Source organism: Lates calcarifer, linkage group LG15, assembly GCF_001640805.2.
Source record: "Lates calcarifer isolate ASB-BC8 linkage group LG15, TLL_Latcal_v3, whole genome shotgun sequence".
NCBI lineage: Eukaryota > Metazoa > Chordata > Actinopteri > Centropomidae > Lates > Lates calcarifer.
The window spans coordinates 16,758,948-16,778,480 of record NC_066847.1 but is presented as its reverse complement, the minus strand read 5'-3'; the positions used below and the strand labels follow the sequence as shown (position 1 = coordinate 16,778,480).

Here is a 19,533-nt window from a genome sequence, read left to right as displayed (position 1 = left end):
CTTCAGGTTGTAACTGAGCAAAATTGTTCCATCACATGTGTCATGTTGCCCCAAGCAGAGTGCACATGCACCAGGAACCAGATAAAACAACAAAGGCACACAATATGTGTTAACATGATGAAGAGCTGGAACAACAACATTATTATTACCATTTATATTATTAAGACTAATAATGATGTAGCTAAGTCAGCTAACCCTAGCCCAGGAGGGGACATGGGGAAAAAAATGAAGGTTGAAAAAAAAAAAAAAAAAGATGTACTTTCTCGAGATGCTGAGAAACTTTCACGAGATCTCAAGATCTCACAATCTTTTTTGAGAGAAAGAAGAGAAAGGGAGAAAGTACAAAATACAAAAGTACATCTCTCTTTTTTTTTTGTCCTCCATGTCTCCTCTGGGGCTCTGTAATTAACTGATTTAATTTAGATTTACTATTTTAATAAAATAGTTAAAAGTTAAAGGAAAAAGTTATTTTCTATATTTTGTCTGCAGCTAAATGTACCTGTATGTGTGCCGAGTATATATGACTGTTGAAAACAAAAATGAAGCAGACTAGACAGTAATTTGTGACATCAATAGATGAAACAGATCTAGCTTTATGTGTCACTCCTAATGAAAACCATGTGCAATCTTATTATTTTTGATGTGAGTACAGCACCTGTGGGTGTCCTCTGCTACATTTCTATACACTGACATCAGTAGTGCAGGGAGAAAGCTCGAGCAGAGGAGGAAGAGATACACATTGCTGTAGCGTAGTGACCACCATGCAGAGCAGATAGCTGCCATCTATGTGTATATGTCCTGACATTAAACTACCAGTTAGAAAGCTTTCTTCATGGTAAACACCCACACACACATGACGGCTCTGCTCTGTCAAAAAAGGCACAAACACACAAAGTCACTATTTGCAGATGTAAAGAGAGTAAACCAAAAAATAACCAGCAACTCAACTCCTGCAGTGAACAACAGGCTGGTAGTATCTAACAGAGAGAGAGGATCTGAGAGGAGATTCTTCCCTAAAAACAGATGTGATGAATGTCACTGTCATTGTAAAATTCCCTGTTTGGCCATTCTGATTTAATGCACTCCATTAAGATGTGTGCTGATATGAGGAGGAGCGGGTAAAGAGCTGCCGAATGGCTCTTTCTCTGTGTGTCCTGCACGCTCATGAATGTTTAATGGAACAGACAGATGCCTTTCAGCCCCCACAGGCGACGACAAATATGTATTAATTTGCATGAATAGAACATGAAGTTGGCCAACATCCAGACACACACATTTTTAATTACTCGCAAATCTATTTCCTTTGGGGTGAGGGCCGAGAGGAGGGAGGGCACTGTGGAGAGCACTTGAGTTAGTCAAAAGTCAGACACGCACGCGCACACACACACACACACACACACACAAACAATTTATTTACAGCTGAGTGCAATCTCACCATGTCAGCATGATGAGTCAAAGGTTATGGATTGAAAGAGACAGATTCCAGTGAAAAAAGTCAAAATCTGTAAACGATTTCCTTTCCCTTCAGAAATGAAATTAGCAGGCACCAGTGATCACAGTCAATATCTGTTTGTTGTCAGCAGACAAGTGTTAACTTATGAGTGTGAAATTGGATTTGCTCATGTTGCTGTGAACACACTCAATCAGTGCATAACCTGTCCAGTACTTGCAGAAACTGACCATGTTATCCAGTGGACAACCAATCACCAACAAAACAACACAAACAAACTGCAACTCATTGGACAGTATATCGTGCATATAGCAGTAATATGGTAATTCCAATGTGCATGTGATCAATCAGGTATGGTTATTTGTTAGAATTTCCAATCTCAAGGTTTGAATAGAATAGAATATCTTTATTGTCATTGTCACATGTACAACAAATCAATGCATCATTCTAAAATGGAATATTCCTAAAATAAATAAAACAGAAACAATAAATAAAATGGATAAAAACAAGCACACACACACACACACACACACACACACACAGACACACCATACATTCTGTTCTCACTGCACAATCCCTTATTGTACCTTGTCTGGTCACTATTGCTTGCTACAGTAAATACAAAAAGCTGTGGTCCTGATCATTAGCCACACTGAACCTGATCATATTGTAAAATAAAATACAAAAACAGGCATATTATTAATAAAAACATTTTTTTTCACCTGCCACAGAGAGTGGCATAAGGATGATTATACTGGTCTCTTATGCAGTTTGCTAAGTCTGCTGGTCAGTGGCTCAGTCCATCCAAAATCTTTCAACCAAGTCTTTCATGAGTTAAACTTGGAAACTGCTTTTAACCAACTGTGTACTCAGTTTTAAGTATGCAAAGTAGGAGATATTTTTGTCAGGAGTTTGATTAGTTTATCTCAGTTCAGGTTAGTGTTTGTTAGTGTGCTTTCACTGGGTTTTTATTTAGTCTGTTTCAGTGATATGTCTATATTTTTCTGCAACAATTCCTCTATTCTCTAATTTTGGCTTACAGGAAAGAGTAAAAGTAACCTTAACTTTGATATCTTATAGTCCAACAGTCAGATTGGTATAACATGTACTAAGCAGTGTCTGGCAGGACAGTCAGTTTTAATGACCTCCTACGTCAGTTCTGTATGGGTTAGGGCTGTAGGAATAGCTAGTTCATTGTTGACTGTTAATTGATTGTTTTGTTGAACACCCTCATATGTTGAGATATATTCATATTGTTGAGCAGTGCAGACTGGAGGATGCATTATAAACACATACACCGTTGTGTAAAGTGGGTGACACACGTAGCAGACAGAGGGCTGCCTTTGTGTTCTTTCATGCCAGTCCAGTCAGCGGAGGCATAATGGCATTACCATGACAACAAGTTGTCGCCGTCATTCAGTGACGTGCAAACTTTATTTCCTTTATTTCCAACTCCTCAAGCAAGGCATCGTTTTTAAAGGAAAAAGAGACTTAATGAAGAGAAAAGAGGTTCAGAGGAATGCACAGACTCAACCTATATGACCTGCCTGCTGCCTCGTTGTGTAGTGGATGTGTGTAGATTTAGTTGTCTGGTAATATCCTACATTTTCTTAATAAAATCTAATTGAAAGAACAAAACCAACAATAATTTGTCCAAAACTATTAAAAACTTGTAAATGAGCTACACTGTTTCTTTACCATGAACACACATACTGAAGGTTTGCATGTCTGAGAAGTGCTTTTAAAGATTTACATCTTCTGTTGAAACCACTGAGCTTGAAGATACGTACCACAGACAGGGTGGGGATGTCAGAGAGTATTTAGAGGTACTGTCGTTCTTTTCATTGGATGTGTTCACTACAAGAAAGGCTTGTTCTTTGTGTTATATAATGACTCTTGAAGTTTTTGTTATTTTGGATGACATATTAGTTTATCATTGTGTTGAACTCAAATTGTTCCACACCTCTGACTTTATGTACAATTCTTACACAGACCTGAATAGAATACATTGACTTTATATAGTCCTATTTCAGAACAGTGAAATTCTTCTCTGTGTCTTGGGTTTTGACATTTTTTTAACCCTGCTGACCACTGTTTGATCTCGCTCCCAGTTTGTTTTTGGATTGATTTTAAAATTCTTCTCTTTGTTTTTAAATGTCTCCATGGCCTGGCCCCACAGTATCTGTCCGACCTGCTCCAGCTGTACGCTCCCTCACCCTCGACTGATCAGTCACTGTTAGTCATCCCAAAGACAAAGAGGAAATCGAGAGGTGACCGTGCTTTTTCAGTCGCTGCCCTGAAGCTGTGGAATGAGTTGCCTTTGCACGTCAGGCAGGGCGACTCATTTCCTGTTTCTGAATCCTCTCTTAAAACACATTTTTTCTCTTTGGCTTTTAACACAGTTTGAGATGTTGGCTTTCATTGTTTTGTCTTTTGTTTTATCTTATTGGCTTTTATTGTTTTTATTTGCTTTGTTTTATGTTTGTGTACAGCACTTTGGTCAACTCTGTTGTGCTTTATAAATAAAGCTGAGTTGAGTTGAGTGATTAGCCTTGTATTTTCTTTTCGGTTGGAGCATATTACGGAGCAGTTATTCCAGTGTGAACCAAATGCATCTTTTTCAGCAGATCCTCTGTTTTGGGGACTAGACTGAACCTGATGCTGCAGAATAACCTTCAGCCACTATCCTGAATCATTCAGGGTTTATTGTGAACAAATATGCTTTATAAATACAGAGGAAGATTAACTGCAGTTTGGAGCAAAGGACAGAAGCTCCTTCTGTCAAATGAAGGCTTTGGCAAAGCGAGAGAAAAAAAGGGGGGAGGGTGCATTTACAGATAAGATTCATTCCTCTACAGGGGGAAAAAGGGAAGAAATGACAAGACTAGGAAGTTTTTTTTTTTTTATTTCCTGTCCAATAATCAGAGTCAGGGAGGAGAAGAATGGGAGGAGTGTAACACAGTGTTGTCTTTCTCCCTCTGCAAGGACATTTCATTATGTTCTCAATAATTCAGAGGGGGTCTTTTGTCAGAACACCCATGGTAAGCAGGAGCGGCTGCAGAGTCCAAGTCACCTCAGTAATCCTTAAACTCATCCTCCCTCCTTTACCTTCCAAAAATCCCTGCTTCACATTGACCTTCAGCTTTTTTTTCCAAAACACACACACACACAGTCCCCTTCAATTACTCTGTGTGTTTGCAGTTCACTCGGTGCATGCATGAGTATCATGCAATTTTGGTGTGTTTGAGTGAGTGTGTGTAGATGTGTGTGTGTGTGTCTATAATGAACTTCCTGAAAGTCACCTTTGCCTCCTATTTGGAGCGCTGGGATGAGTGGATGGGCAGCTCCTATTACAGCTCCAGTTTATGGAGCTTTGAAATCATCAATACCCCTCCACCCCCACCCTGATCACACACACACACACACACACACACACACTCACAGCCACAAACACGTGCTCTCATAGATAGGGTTACTGCAGAATTATTGACTGATGTCTGTGTGTGTGTGTGTGTGTGTGTGTGTGTGTGTGTAATGGAAAGAAAAGAAAGGTGAAATACGATGTTGAAGTTGACAACTATTGTGGCAACAAGCAGGCAGCTGGAGAGGGAGGAGACAGGGCGAGGAAAATGTTGAGAAAGACAAGAGACGAGGGAAGAAGAAAATCATCATGAAAACATGAAATGCAGGCAGAAATGGGGCGACTGGTTCACACAAAGCGGTGTGGCTGAATGAAGGATAAGGCAAGTGCTGACACCCAGAGGACAGAAGCAGTCAACTGCATGGGGGAGATAACAGGCGGTGAAAGGAGCGAGCGGGGGGGAGGACAGAGGGAGATGAAGGGAGACAGGAACAGAAAGAGGGAAAAAATGTTAGGTCAGATAAGAAGAGAGGGGGAATGAAAAGAGAGAAAAAAATGTAGGCTTGTGCCAAAGTGAACATTATGTTAGTATTTCACATCAGTGAAAATGCTTGCAGATTCCTTATGAAAGAGACAATTGCACATTGTCTGGCTACAGTGAGAAATGCTTTGTGAATTTACATATTATGATGCAAATAAATTTGATGTGAATTATACCAATTAATGTACATCAGTAAAATATCTGTAGTCTTTTTACTGCATGTTAGCTGTCTCCAACAGGTCTAATGTGTTCCCTGCAGGCTCTAACCTGTTTCCTGGATAACAATAAAATAAATACATAAATAAATAAAAAAATAAAAAAAAGAAGCTCCTCGACACAACTGCGTCCCATCGATCAATCTCTTCCTGTAGAGTGGGAAGCTTAACCTGTGGGTGAACCCGCCACAGAGCACCCAGCACCCAATCAGCTTCCCTGCCAGGTCATTTGTGACATTAAGCAAGCAGTCACCAACCTAACACACCACCATTCTGTCTCTGGATGTGTCCTCTGATACACCTGATCTTCTGTTTCACCCTCGGTTCACTAGAGAAGTTTATTTCATGCTGCTCTTTCTTAAACCACTACCAATATAGATTTTTTATTATTATTATTATTATTATTGAAGATGCCAAGATATTTCCAAGCCAATAAAATGTATATAAAAGAATAGCAAATGACAAGTGCTATCCTGGTGGCTTTATTCTGTATTTTCTTTCACTCAACAAATCTTGTAAAAGACCAAAACCAACTTCATGTTAGTTGGTCTCTCAAAACTGTCCAACATGCCTACCTTGTCTCTGGTTGTCAGTCCCATGTCTGATGGTCTGAATTATTATATTTGCAGTGTGTCTTGCCCTGCTTGACTTCTCTTACTCTGTGAAATTAACTTGTTGATGGACTTGAGCACAAGGTTTTTATTCCCAGGAGGAAGGATGGCCAGAGTTATGAAAATATGACCTGTGCAAAACCTAATTTTTACCTGAACAAAATGCTGTGCCTTGACTCAAATCCAGTCCAGAGCCCTTGTTACATTTCCTCTCCTTCTCCTGTCTAACAATAAATGAAAATGCTCAAGAAAACTGCAGTGTTTCCTCTACTCTTTTATTCTTGTCAGGAAGGAAAGCTTGTGAAACAGAACATCATGGGACACTAAATCTCTCCAGTGAAAGCTGAAATTCTTTTAGGCGGGTTAACTGTTACTTCAGGCCAGATGAGGCAGCTTTTTATTGTAAGTGTCTTCCCACCACACTGGAATCATCTCTCTGGTCAGACATATTTAAATGATATCAAAACACAGTGACTACCTGGAATCAAGAAGGAATATTGACTAACGATTTTCTTTGTCAATCATTTGCTTCTTGTAACATTGGAAAACAAAATAAACACCCATCACAGTTTCCTAGAGCCGAAGTTGAAAATAAAATAAAATTATAATTATAATGATTAATTGTGTGTCAGTTGCTTAATGAATTGTTACAGCTGAAGACAGGATATAGAGCTCTGCTGCCTATTTCAAACTGTATATTTCAGTCCTCTATTCGTTTATATTATTTTAAGAAAAAAAATCTATATGCTGTCCAGCAGTCCTCAGGGCTCTGGGTGCATTCACCTCCACAATAACAAAATTTGCAAAGATCTGTGTAAAAGGGCTGCTGGTGCCTTAAGCTATTTTAAGAAGCTTTACAAATAAATGTGTAATATTATGTCCTAGTTAGCCAGGTGCTTGTAATTCTAGATATTCTCTGTGCTCAATAAAAATGACTTTAGTACAGCCCTGATAATGAGAGTTTTAATTACCAGGGCTTGTAATTAAGGAACAGGGAGGGAGTCCAGTGCTGCAGAGTGGTCACTGCGTGGGACATTTTTCTTGTGGTAAAGGCTGATATTTTTCTAATTGTTGCACATTGGTACTAAGGATGATGAAGAGGGTATATGACTCCCTGTGGATGGGGCACATTGCACACCCTCGAATGGCCCAATGTGTGTTCCCTCCAAAACAAGATTGGAAACGTGAGTTTACTTCAAAGTACATTAAATGGCCATGAACACTAAACTGCATGTTGGAACTAGGGAGCATGCTGTTACTGTCTCCTGTCCAGAAAAGGGAGCTGATGCATATTTACACTCTAAACAGTTGAACATAGTGGTTTCAGTTGATGTCCTCAAAATTCAAAATGTTCTGATTTACAGAGATTTTTAAATGAAAACTGGTTTTATTTCTTTGTGCATATGATACCTAAATGACAAATGTATAGTGTTGCAGTGATCTTAGAAACAATAAGCACAAATATATGTCTCTGTGTAAAACAAGTGCATGTTGCTGTGATCATTCCAATAACATGAAAGCATTCAGTGCAGTAAGTGTTGAGTGAGTGAGTGTTGTGGAAATGTCCAGTCCAGTGAGATTGCAGTTGAGAGTTTTTTTTTTTAAACAGAAACGTGACTCAGATGTCTTTTCAAATATGAGGCGAAAATGTCAAACGGCCAGCATAGTGACATCTGTGTGTCAGAAAGGGAGCTATATAAAACTCATGTATCAGTGAAATTCATGTAGTGAAAATATTTTTAAAAAGCACACACGCAGATCAATCTAACTATTAATCCTTGAATCAGCGTAATGCTTTGCCATCTCTTCAACCCATCAGCCACAGAGCACAAAGCATTATACCCCATGCCTTCCGCAGCAACGCCGTCTCTGAAACTCTCTGCCCAAACCCATTGTCTATAAATACATATCATGTGGGCAGCTCTTTGGTTTCAGGTGCAGGTCAGCCAACCAGACATTTCAATTCCGAAGATGGATGCCCCATTTCAGAGGGAACGATAAGAAAAGGCTCAAAAGGTCTTTCACCACAGGAATCAGATGCTTTTCTTACTTTTTCTCCAGCCTGACTGACAGCTCACAGAAATAAGGCTTTCTCCTGCTTTTTGTCCTTCTTGACACACATCCATCTTTGGCAGAGACAACTGTTGATAAAGCCTGCGTGCTCAGAGAGCAATCGCATGTGAGTCCGAACAACTCCACGTGCTTGTTTTATCGTCAAACAACTCAGTGCAGTTATTTTGAAAGCCTCCCCAGGCAGGCTGCAAATTCAGACTTGTTTTTTGTGCATCTGTTGATTTCCACAGCAGTTAAAGAGCTTCTGGGAGTTGCTGAGAAGTACCTTGACTTCAGCTGGATGCTGTTTACAGGTTGTCTCCCCCCCCCAGTACCCCCGATGTGCTGGGCATCAGGCTAAAGTGTTCCTATGGGAACTGCTAGAGCCTCCGTGTCTATTTCCTCCATGGACTTGAGTGGATTCCCCACCCCCTCAACCTTCCCCCACATGGCTATTAAGACTGAAAATCGCCCCCGCTGTGCTCTGGTGTGTCCTTAGCTCTCTCTCTTCTTCATTCACTCTACAGCTGATGAATGCGTCATTGTTTTTCTTCTCAGTGTTTCTCTAAGTTACTTTGGGAGTGCATTTAACTGCTTCATTTAAAACCCATACTGCGTGCTACGTATATGAAATATATTCAGGGGCATCAAGGGATCACTAACCTGTAAGCCTCGGATCCACTGGCACACATACAAACAGATGCAAGCGCGCGCTCACACGGATCTCTGAGCAATGCGGTTTACTCTTCCCACGCTTTATAACACTCTCATACATCAGAAGCCCTTGTCTCCCCACACAGTGTGGGATGGTGACTGCATTGTGACTCAGAGACAGAGATACACAGTGAGAGAAACAGAGAGAGAGAGAAGGATGAGGAGGTGGCAGGGGGGGCTGCTGGGGGTTCATCCTGGTGGGCCATGAAGGCAGAGCCTCACAGGTCACTGTGGATGATGTACATACAGCTGTAGATGTGTGGAGATGGAAGTTCTCCCACCTCCACTCAGGTGGGCACATCTATGAACTTCCCTCTTGACGACAGTAGTTTTATATAGTTACATATGTTATTTACACGTGTTAAAGCCCGGCTTTTAGACTGCAACAACAACGGGAGACCACTTGGATATACTAAGTAACAAAACAATTTATTTATAACAACAAAATAGTGTAGAAGGGAGAGATCTGTAGAGTCAGTAGTGTAGGGAGTGGCTGAGGGAAAAATGTGCTGTGTGGGTGTTGGATGGAAAACAAAAACAAGAAGAAGGAAAAACCACAAAGCAGAGGACTAAGGTGCAAGGAGGTCAGGACTGACTGCTGTACTGGCTCATATACATGAGACACACCAGGCCCAGGTGTACCCCATGCCACTAATCAGTACCCCACTTGGTCCACAGCAGCAGCAAAGTGAACCAAGCAGAGGGGCCGTCACACATGCTAGTATCCATATGGCCAATGATGTCCACACAGCAGTTTGGGGCAGGCCCTTTTAAGACCTCTTTGTCTTCCATTGGTTTGCTCACACAAGTGTTCCATGTCATATTCAGCAAACTCTCTTAACCTAACATCATGTAAATTTCTGGTTTAAATTTGATGAATGCCACCTGTTCACACTGGTCCTTGCAGTGCTCATTGATACATAAGAGAATTGTTGAAGGTCCTTTCCTGTTTCAACATGACATACCTCAATGTACAAAGCCAGCTCCATAAAGAAATGGGCTGTGGTTGAACAGTCTTTTCTGCTTAGGAAGGTTCCTGAGTGGGTGAAATGACCTGGAAGGATCTAAGAGGCAGCCATGATAAGAGCTGGTCCAATTCTCTAAGCACTTAGGAAAGGAGCTACGTTACCTCCTATCTTATCTCCTTTACCATGGGGTAAAGGACTTTCCTTAATGAAAGCAATCTACCATTGTAGTTTCACTGCAGCAGACTCACATACATGTAGAAACAACAGAGCACAAACCAATCCAAATTCATGAATATAGATTCCTTCTCTTCTAAATCAAGTTTGGAGTCATCATGGAGAAAAACCTATTGAATTGAATTTGTAATTATTTTCACATCATATCAAAATACTGTGCACATAAATGTTGTTTTAGTAACCTCCTTGACCCCTGCCTGCACAGAGCCCTGACCTCAACCCCATCCAATACCTTTGGGAGGAAGTAGAACACCAGCTGTTAGCCATACCTTAACCCAACAACAGCATCATGGTCTTACTCTTACTACCACGATCTTCTCCCAACCTTCACAAAATGCAGCGAGTGCCTAACACAAGCATTAAAAGGTTTAATATAATAATGCTGAAGTCACTACAGATGGATATTATATATTGCATGGTCTGATATTTTGGTGGAAAACAAATGTGTTGTGAATTACCAAGTACATACATTATCAACATTTCCTCACAATGTTCATTAAAAAATGTGATTGTACTTAATATTAAAGGCATTTGCTGTTACAGTTTGTACTGCAGTTGTACTAAAACATCACTTTTAGGAGATAGCTCTCCTACCAGACAAACCTGCACATTGGGAAATGACAATAGGGGTTCCAAGTGCATTAAAAAGTGACGCCAAGGGGTCCTCACCAAGCATCTGCAGGTGATGACAGTGTTTTGACCTGCCTAATGCTCATGTGACTAAAATTCCTGCTGTCAGATTCTAAAAGCTGTTTTTCCATCTGCATTCACAATGAATGGGCTTGAAGCCATTTCTAAAATTTCTGCCAGTGTGCAATAAAAATAGCAAAATAACAGCCTACTCTACACCAAAGTGGCACAAACAGGAAGCTGGAAACATTTCATCTATGTTTATATGAATCTTTTTATTTATAATTGGAGGTTGGTGTGTGAAAAATTTGGCTGGACTTCACACCTCAGAAACTGAAAAAAAAAAAACAAAAAAACATGCAATACAAAAGATCTGTATCCTCTGAATGTGCAACATTCTCTTTAATTTGTGAGGAATTTAATACCTCTAACATGTCTCCTGCCAGATTATACTACAGCAGCACTGGGTTCTTAATGCTGATAGACCTGTTTTAAATCAGCGGTGTCTGGAGTCATTATGGTTCTATGCAGAAGCACCTGATTGAATCCTTGTTTCTCTGTGTGCAGTAACAGATGGAAACTGTGAGCTCAACAGTATTCTGTGTGTTGCAGTGCATCTTACTATTAGTCTGCTAACAGCAGCAGGAGCAGTCAGGTCTTTTCCTATTATTAAAGATTTTTTAAAAACATATTAACTGCTATGCTGGCTTCTGGTACTTTATGCTTTAGTGGGATAAAGGGAGCCACTGAATTTCAGCTGGTAGAATAAAAAGATGGAAATTAATTTCTACACTTTAGCAGGGTGCAATCTGACAAAAAGAGCTTCAGAGTTTAACTTCTGTTTGATGGAAACAAAATGAAGTAGATCAGCAACAATAGAATTTCTGCATGAAAAGTGGAGAGTCAAAAAAAGAAAATACAAAACAATAGTTGAGAAGCCTGAAAACATATAAGCTAGACTTTTGAGTGTGTATATTTGATTTCAGTTTTCATTCTTCGAATAAACCATTATCTTTTTCAGTTGCTGAAGTATATTGCTACAAAATAGGAAATGAAAAGCAAGCACAGAATCCTCTCTGCCACTTTTATGCCAGAGACCCACTTCAGATTTTGGCATCAGGCAGTACAAGTCAACAAGACGTGTGTATTGTGTATTGTCCTGCTTTTTTTGACAAAGGTCTTAAAGTTACATTTAGAAATCAAATCCAAAAGACTTTAAGATGGTCAATTTTGAAAAAATGGGTAAAAAAAAACTGTAACTGCATGATAAACCTTATAACCTAAGTTATTTTTGTGTTTTTTTTGCCTTTATTTGATAGGACATCGAGAGGAAAAACAGGAAATGGAAAGAGAGAGTAGGGGAGTGACATACAGCAAAGATCCAGCTGGACCAGGAGGAGGCTGATCAGAGCACTAAGGCCCATGTGGTCTGCGCCCTAACCATTCAGCTAACGGGTTGCCCATCATACACATTTTTTAACCAGCAAGTTATGGGATTGTATGTACTCACATTGATCAGCACAGTATCTTATCACTGTGAGGCCCCAGAGCCACATGAGTATTGATACCTGTCATTATCTGTGCAAAAATTAGGTTTTGGTAATTTGATAAGTGGCAGATGTGTTTGATGTTGATCAAACATAGATGCAGGGAGCCTTAAGGCGACATTTGTATTAAAACCCTATATTGAGGCTTCATCTTGTCAAAGCCTTTTTCCAGTTTATACTGAGCTTAAATGGCTACATTTAATGATTAAATTGTGCCTGCCACATACAAAAACACACAGTCGTCAAGAGGGATCCAGTTAATTTTTGCCCCTGGTTCTGCGAGCCAGTTTAATATCTGTCCTCACCCTTGCAAACCTTTATGTCTGAGTCTAATTACTGCCATAACAGAAATGCTAAGAGTAGTGCAACTGAAATGAAATGTTTTTTTTGTTTTTTGTTTTTTTCTGCTACAGCATATTTATCTGCTCTGTAAATAACGTGTCCCATGTTTTCCTTTGATCAAAAAAATCCGACACCAGGACAAGGAGATTTCTCAACATTTTTTTTGGCTGTAAGGTATCACCTTCTATTTTTATATTAACATGTCACACTACTACTAACTCCTTTTTTATTTAGTCTCATTCTCCTGCTGCCTAGCCTGCCTTAGCTGCTCTCTATAAAATACAGACACTGACACGCCCCTCAGCCACTGTGAGGAGACTGGACATTTCATATATTTCCCTGAAGACCTTTCTACCTGAATTAGTGCCCCTACAGCAGCAGGAAACAACTTCATCCTTATGGTTACAGTGATAAACATGCGGTCAAGCTTATGGAACGGTCATGGTTAAAAGAAACAACATTCAATTCTAGCTTTGTTTCTATATAATGGCATTACTGGACTTCGTCCTTTGCTTCCTTTATAATTTCTGTGGCCATTAGAGGATTTTGCCATTTGAACATAAACATGTCGTTGTGGGACATTTGTGTGGATGTATTATGGGACCTCTGTAAACTCTCTTCACACATCCATGTGCATTTGCTCTAAAGACTTATGGGCTATAACAAGCTGCTTGCACAAACGACCTATGGGGTTGTTTTTTTATGTGAGGACAGTCTTGTTCTGTTCTATTAATGACTCTGCCTGTTCCTGTTACTTCATTGCTCTGTGTAACTGTTAACACAGTGTTGCTGTAAATGATCATCAGCAAACCTACACTGTATAAATTAAGTATGGTACATAAAAGTTAAACGAATACACACCAAATTAAGTATGGCTCTGCAGCAACATTGTAAAACTGATTTTGGTGGATTTAGGAGAAATCTGAAAATGTTTCCAGAATGATTAAAATGTTTTTGCGGACTGAAAATAGGAAGAACCAGACCGGTAATGGCTCTCTAAGTGCTGTGTTTTTCAGATTGTAAGGAATTTTCACATTGATGTCTTAGTGAAAAATAGTCAATCATCTGTTGTGCAGTATACATGAAAATATGCAGGGTTGAAAGAAAACCTAAACCTTACTGTTGACTATGTCACTCCATTGACACTACATTTGCCACCAACCATTTGGCACCATTCAGCCACAAGAGCATTTGTCAAGTCCAACACTGAACTGAACTGAGCACAGATGATGGATGTATCATGGTTTAGAAAAACACGGACTCAACTGCAAGACTCAGAGACACCATGTAAAAGTTTAAAAACATTCACCTTTATTTAAAGGTAGCCCAGGCAAGAGCAGGTAAAGGCTTAGTCGAGGGGTGAAGTCAGTAGGCTAGCAGTGGTCGGTAACAGGCAGGCAGGAACACCAGGCAAAAAGGCTAGGCTAAGTCCAAAAAACATGACGGGGGTCAAAAACAGGCCAGCCAGGACAGGAAAATCTAAAAAGACAATCTGGCAGAGTGCAAGTGTGGGTAGAGCGGTATACTAAGGAGCTAATGAGGGACTGAGGAACTGGTGAGCGGGAGGAATAAGGTGACTGGAAAGGCGAGAGGAGCCAAAGTTACAGTGGGGCAGGTGGGAGTGACAAGGTCTGAATGAATGAATGGATGAATGGATGAATGAAATGTGACAGGATGGTGGCTGATGTCAGAGCTGCATCCAAGGATAATTTTTAACCTTGAACAATCAAATGCCAAAACATTAAAACCTAATTTATCCCCTGAACTGACAACAGAAGCATAAACACAACAACAAAAAATAAAAAAAATACAACACCGCAGATAAAGATAATTCATCAGTTATCTTTCTACCACGCTACACAGAGAGAGGAGAAGTACTAAACTCTAGAGGGGCGTGAGAATTTGACATAGCTGAAGCAGACTGAAAAGATTTACTTACAGTCGAGCCTCTGGGCAGCTGAGCTGCAATAATAGAATGTGTTTTTCGGAATGCCCAAAAATAATTAATTGTAATTTTTGTTTGAGATTAGATTGGGCAATACAATCTTTGGTGAATATGAAAGTAATGAAAAGATAAGAAGTCTATCAAGCACGTAAATGAGAAACTGTGAAAAGGCACACTCTAATCATGTTGTGATGCTTTGATGAGAAATAAATGAGAGTAAATAAATCAATCTAAACTGAGAAGAAATGAGGAGCAGCTCCTAGAAGTTGATTATAAACCCAATGCATTACACAGAGAGTTGAGATACAGGCAGCATAACATTTTTAATAATGATTATGTTTTCCTGTTATTTGTAATTAAGTTTGATTAGTATTACAGAAGCAGGGCTGGGTTTAATGTAAAAATAAGAATTACAGGGTGACCAGTGGCCAAGTGATTCAGACGTGTACCAGTCCAGGTTTGATTGTGGCCAGTCAGGGGTCATTTGTCCAAGGGCCCGAATTTTACAAAGCAGACACTGTGGGGGCTGGACTTTCATATAAAAAGAGTGACATTTATTTAAACCCTTCTTGTTTAACATTTTTACTTTCTTACAAAATGTGTAAGAACAACTTTATTTTTTATTATTTATTTGCCTACATCAGAGTGAGCAGACTCATGGGAAAAACATGGGAATGCCATGATAACTAGACATTAGGCCTAACTAGCCCTCAATCCAGGAGGCTGTTCACTGAAGAGTGATGAGTAAATGATGTAATGTAATTCTGGAAACGTCACTGACAAATGCAGTCCTGACTGACAGAAAATATCAATCAACTTAAACTGGTGCTGAAATTAGTATTCCTCTGCTTCACCTGCCACACTGGCATTGTTTGAAGCCTGGAAATACTTGAAATAAACTAATTGGATAATTGGATAACTAATCACACTGTTTGGACTGTTCAGGATGTAGGCACTGTGCTCTGCTACCTTGTGCATTCTCCGGATGAGCCCTTTGACAGAAGGGTCCATTGTTTTTGTGAGTGTGTCTGTGTGTGTGTGTGTGTGTGTGTGTGTGTGTGTGAGAGAGAGGGGGGGGGGGGGGGGGGGGGTGTACAAAAGATGGTGAAAGAGACAGATCAAAGCTCTGGATGCAGCTCTCCAATGAAATAAGATTTCACCCAGTCGAACTAGTAAAAAAAAAAAAGGAAATTAATATGTTCTGGTCGATGTTGATGTTGTAGCAGCTGTGAGTAAATCAACATATGGGAAACATTATAGGAAGAAAACAAATGCTAGATATGTTAAATCCTGGAAGGAAACATTGGTGGGCAGATGTGTTCAGTAAGTTTGCAAATGTAAAATTTCTACATTAACGTCAAATCAAAACCATGAATTCTTGCTCAGTTGGTCTATTAACCATCTGAATCTTTTTCTCATGATATCTCAACCTACATTTAAATGGTTCTTTTTCAGTGTACAAACCTTTTGTTTTATGTTTTATCATGCATGAATATAGCTAACTCCTCATTATGAAAATTAAATTGTGGTAATTACACCAACAGATCATAATGAAACACGCATGGTCTCATCTAAAATCAGTCTGATAAATCTGAACACCTTAAGAGGTGATCCTCAAAAGAATCTTCAGTTTACACAAACTGACACCTCAAACTGACAACTGCTGACGTTTTAGGTGGAAGAAAATCTAATCTAACTCCATTGCAGCTGTGTAAAAAATATCTCAGTGAGATGCCTCACCATCTATGATTGGCCATTTATCTATATAACTCCAAAAGCAGCATACTTAACAGCTTAATCTAACAGTATCTAACAGTGTGATTTAAGCTGTTCTTTAGCTTTAAATAGTGATCTATTTGTGTACAAACTTCAGGAAAAAGGTCTGGAGGGGGTGTGTTGGCGTGGGTCTGCACATTTTCTGATTGTGTGTGTGTGTGTGTTTGTGTGTGTGTTCGAAGAGCACACGGAACATGTCTGCACTAATGAGTTCTTTTCTTGGACCTGGCAGGCTTTGGCCAAGATCCGCTCAGCTTATTGTGGGTGTGTATTAGTGTGTGTGCGTGTGTGTGTCCTGTGTCTTGTGTGGGTGTGTGTTCTGACAGTGTGTCACCTCTGGGTGTCATTCCAGGTGATACCGCCAAGGAGAGCAGCCTTTACAGCCGTCCCGCAGAGCTACCTCCTGCTCTTAACAAGGACACAGAGGCACGCAGATGCAACAACACGCACACACACATACAGAGGGTTTCATCCAGCTCTGGCACACAGCAGCACTAAACTCGTACATTGCAGTGTGATCTGGGGTAATTCATCTTCATTGTCCAAGTCATCAAATCTGAGAAACGACAGTGAGACAGTCGGACTAGCATTAAATGTCCTCGCAGCCAAGGAGACTGGCAACATGAACACACACTCTAATTCTCTATTTTCTCTCTCACTCACACAATTTCACCCTTCAAAGATACAACACAGTCTCTCAGTAAATGGGGGCTGGGGGTGGGGGATAGGGTTTCAGATCTCCAAGACTCTACTGGATTCTTCCAAAAAGTAACTAATGGTGTGATGAAGTGTAAAACGAAGAGAAAGAAAAGAGGGAAAGAGCAGCAGTGAACGGGTGAACAGTGACAAGCTGCCTGTCAGAAAACAAAAGGATCCCTATCACATCTTACCATCATCCACCGACCATTCTCCTGCAGTCACACATGACTGATGAGGAAGGTAAAAAAAGTTCAACTTGTCTTTTCTCTAATCCTCACACTTTTCTTTATGGCAGGAAATTAATGGCTTCTCGTGTAGGACACTTTTACACGCACACACACACACACATATATACATTTGTCTGCTTGTCATGCTCATCCTGGAGCAGTGCTTTTATCATCACCTGGTAAGTAGCAGCGGTAAAATTGCTTAATTAAAGCATGAATGTTTAATAAACCCTCTGGCTGCATGAGGAGGAACCTGAGATAGGCCTTCCATTTATGGGCAGCCTCTGGGAAGGAGAGAGACAATTCCTCAACTCGCTTCATACTGACTTCAAGTTCAAGTGAGTCCTTTGACAGAGAACAGGTGGAGCTGATAAAGGCCACAGACTTCATGAGTAGTGAGGTCACAGCCTTGAACTTTGTTAAAATGCAAAGTTGTTCATTTCTGTAGTGGCTGTGAGTGTCAGCTTCTGAGCTAATCTTGTAACCTTAACCCCAGGCTAGTTTTGCTTGGTTTTCATTGCCTTTATATACAGGTTTAGTCACTACATGTCTTAGCTGGGCTGACCATATGTGAGCATTTTCAGAACAAGTTACTGTTGGCAATGAAAAAATGCCTTCAAATTGCCATATCATTGGTACTTTATATGTTAGAGTCTACAGCCATGCTGGTTCTGTGAGGCTACCACACTACAGTCTATGGAGGCTACACTTAAGCACAGTAGTGCTTTGAGCTAAATGCTAAGGTCAGCATACTAACATGCACAGGATTACAATGCTAACATGCTCATATATTTATTCTGCAGTCAGCAGCTTCTCTCATCCACAATCCTGCCCTTTATTGCAACTTAAATTATTTTCCTGTGTATGTTTTGACATTTTTCTTAGTATTTACTGTTGTTACCTATTGCTATTGCTGTCTCTGCTGCTGTAACACAAGAGTTGTCTATCTTATCTTACTACGTTCACTGTCTTAGTTTAGCATGCTAGCATTTACTAACTAGCTATTTGGCCGTAAACCAAACTGATGAATTCAGATTTTGACCTAATGATGGCAATAGATGAAAAGGATCAGTTAAGTTATTTGAATTCATCCTGATGGGGACATGAATCAATTACAGTTGAGACATTTCACTCAAAACCACAAATGTAAACATGATGGTGGCCATAGAAAACGTCATAAGATCACCAAAGTCAGTAGGGTTCATTGTCAAGTCACCATTAATGTGATTTCATGACAGGTCACCGCATAGATGTTCAAATATTTTGTGAAAACACTGAGTATGACAGAAAAAGACTTGCAAGATTACATATGATTTCCACTGTATCTGTAATCTGGAATTGTAGCTATTGTGCTACTATGCACAAGAAGTGCTGGAAACACCAGAGTTCCATTGTGGGTTAAATCAATGTTACATAAAAAAAATGAGACCAGGTCAAATGAGGGTTTCTGTAATTTCTAAATTTCTGAATTATGATGTTTCCAGCAGGTCCACCAACATAAACAACTGTATAAGTCACTGCTGAAAAAATAAATAACGCTTTTATGATGTGAAAATGCTATGGTAAAGGTTTGGTTAGGTTTGAAAAGATTATGGTTTGCATTGACATAAGTACTTTGTTAAGATTAGAGGACCTTTGTCGTCATTGGTTCCAATAATCAACATGTGTTTAAGGTTACAGAATGATCGTCAATGATTTAAAGAAACAACACTGATGTTGATGGGTTTGAAACAGAAAATATACAGCAGTCTTCAGTGGTACAATCCATCCATCCACTCTTACCTCTTCCCTATACATTATAAAAACATTATTTGATGTCCTTCTTTGGTCATGCTGTGTCACATGACTGCAAGATGTCACTAAACAAAAAAACAACTATAAGCTAAGCTTGTACCAATCAGTGAGGGGGTCTGTAAATACTTTCTGAAGGGACTGTATGTATATCAAGCAGTTGATTTAACAGAAAGCACAGTAGTGGTGCAGTGCTGGACCCCTCCCCTTTGTCCCATTATTTATTTGACATTTTTTTAAATTTATCAAAGAGACCTTTCAGTTGAGTTGATTTGACTTGGGAAGAAATAACTATGTTGCTTGTAATAGCACAGCCACAATTATCTATAATTACACTGATTATGAATGAGGTGAACATGTCGTGACCACAAATAAGTCCACACGTGTGTACTAATTGTTTTCCCTGCCTCTCCCTAAAAGAAAGAGCTCC

The 19,533-nt window shown here is 39.8% G+C and overlaps 1 protein-coding gene across 10 annotated transcripts in view; it reads right to left on the bottom strand.

Moving 5' to 3' along the window:
• Positions 1 to 19,533, bottom strand: part of adgrb1a (adhesion G protein-coupled receptor B1a) — a 134,165-nt gene that overhangs the window by 70,199 nt on the left and 44,433 nt on the right. The gene's annotated exons all lie outside the window — the stretch shown is intronic.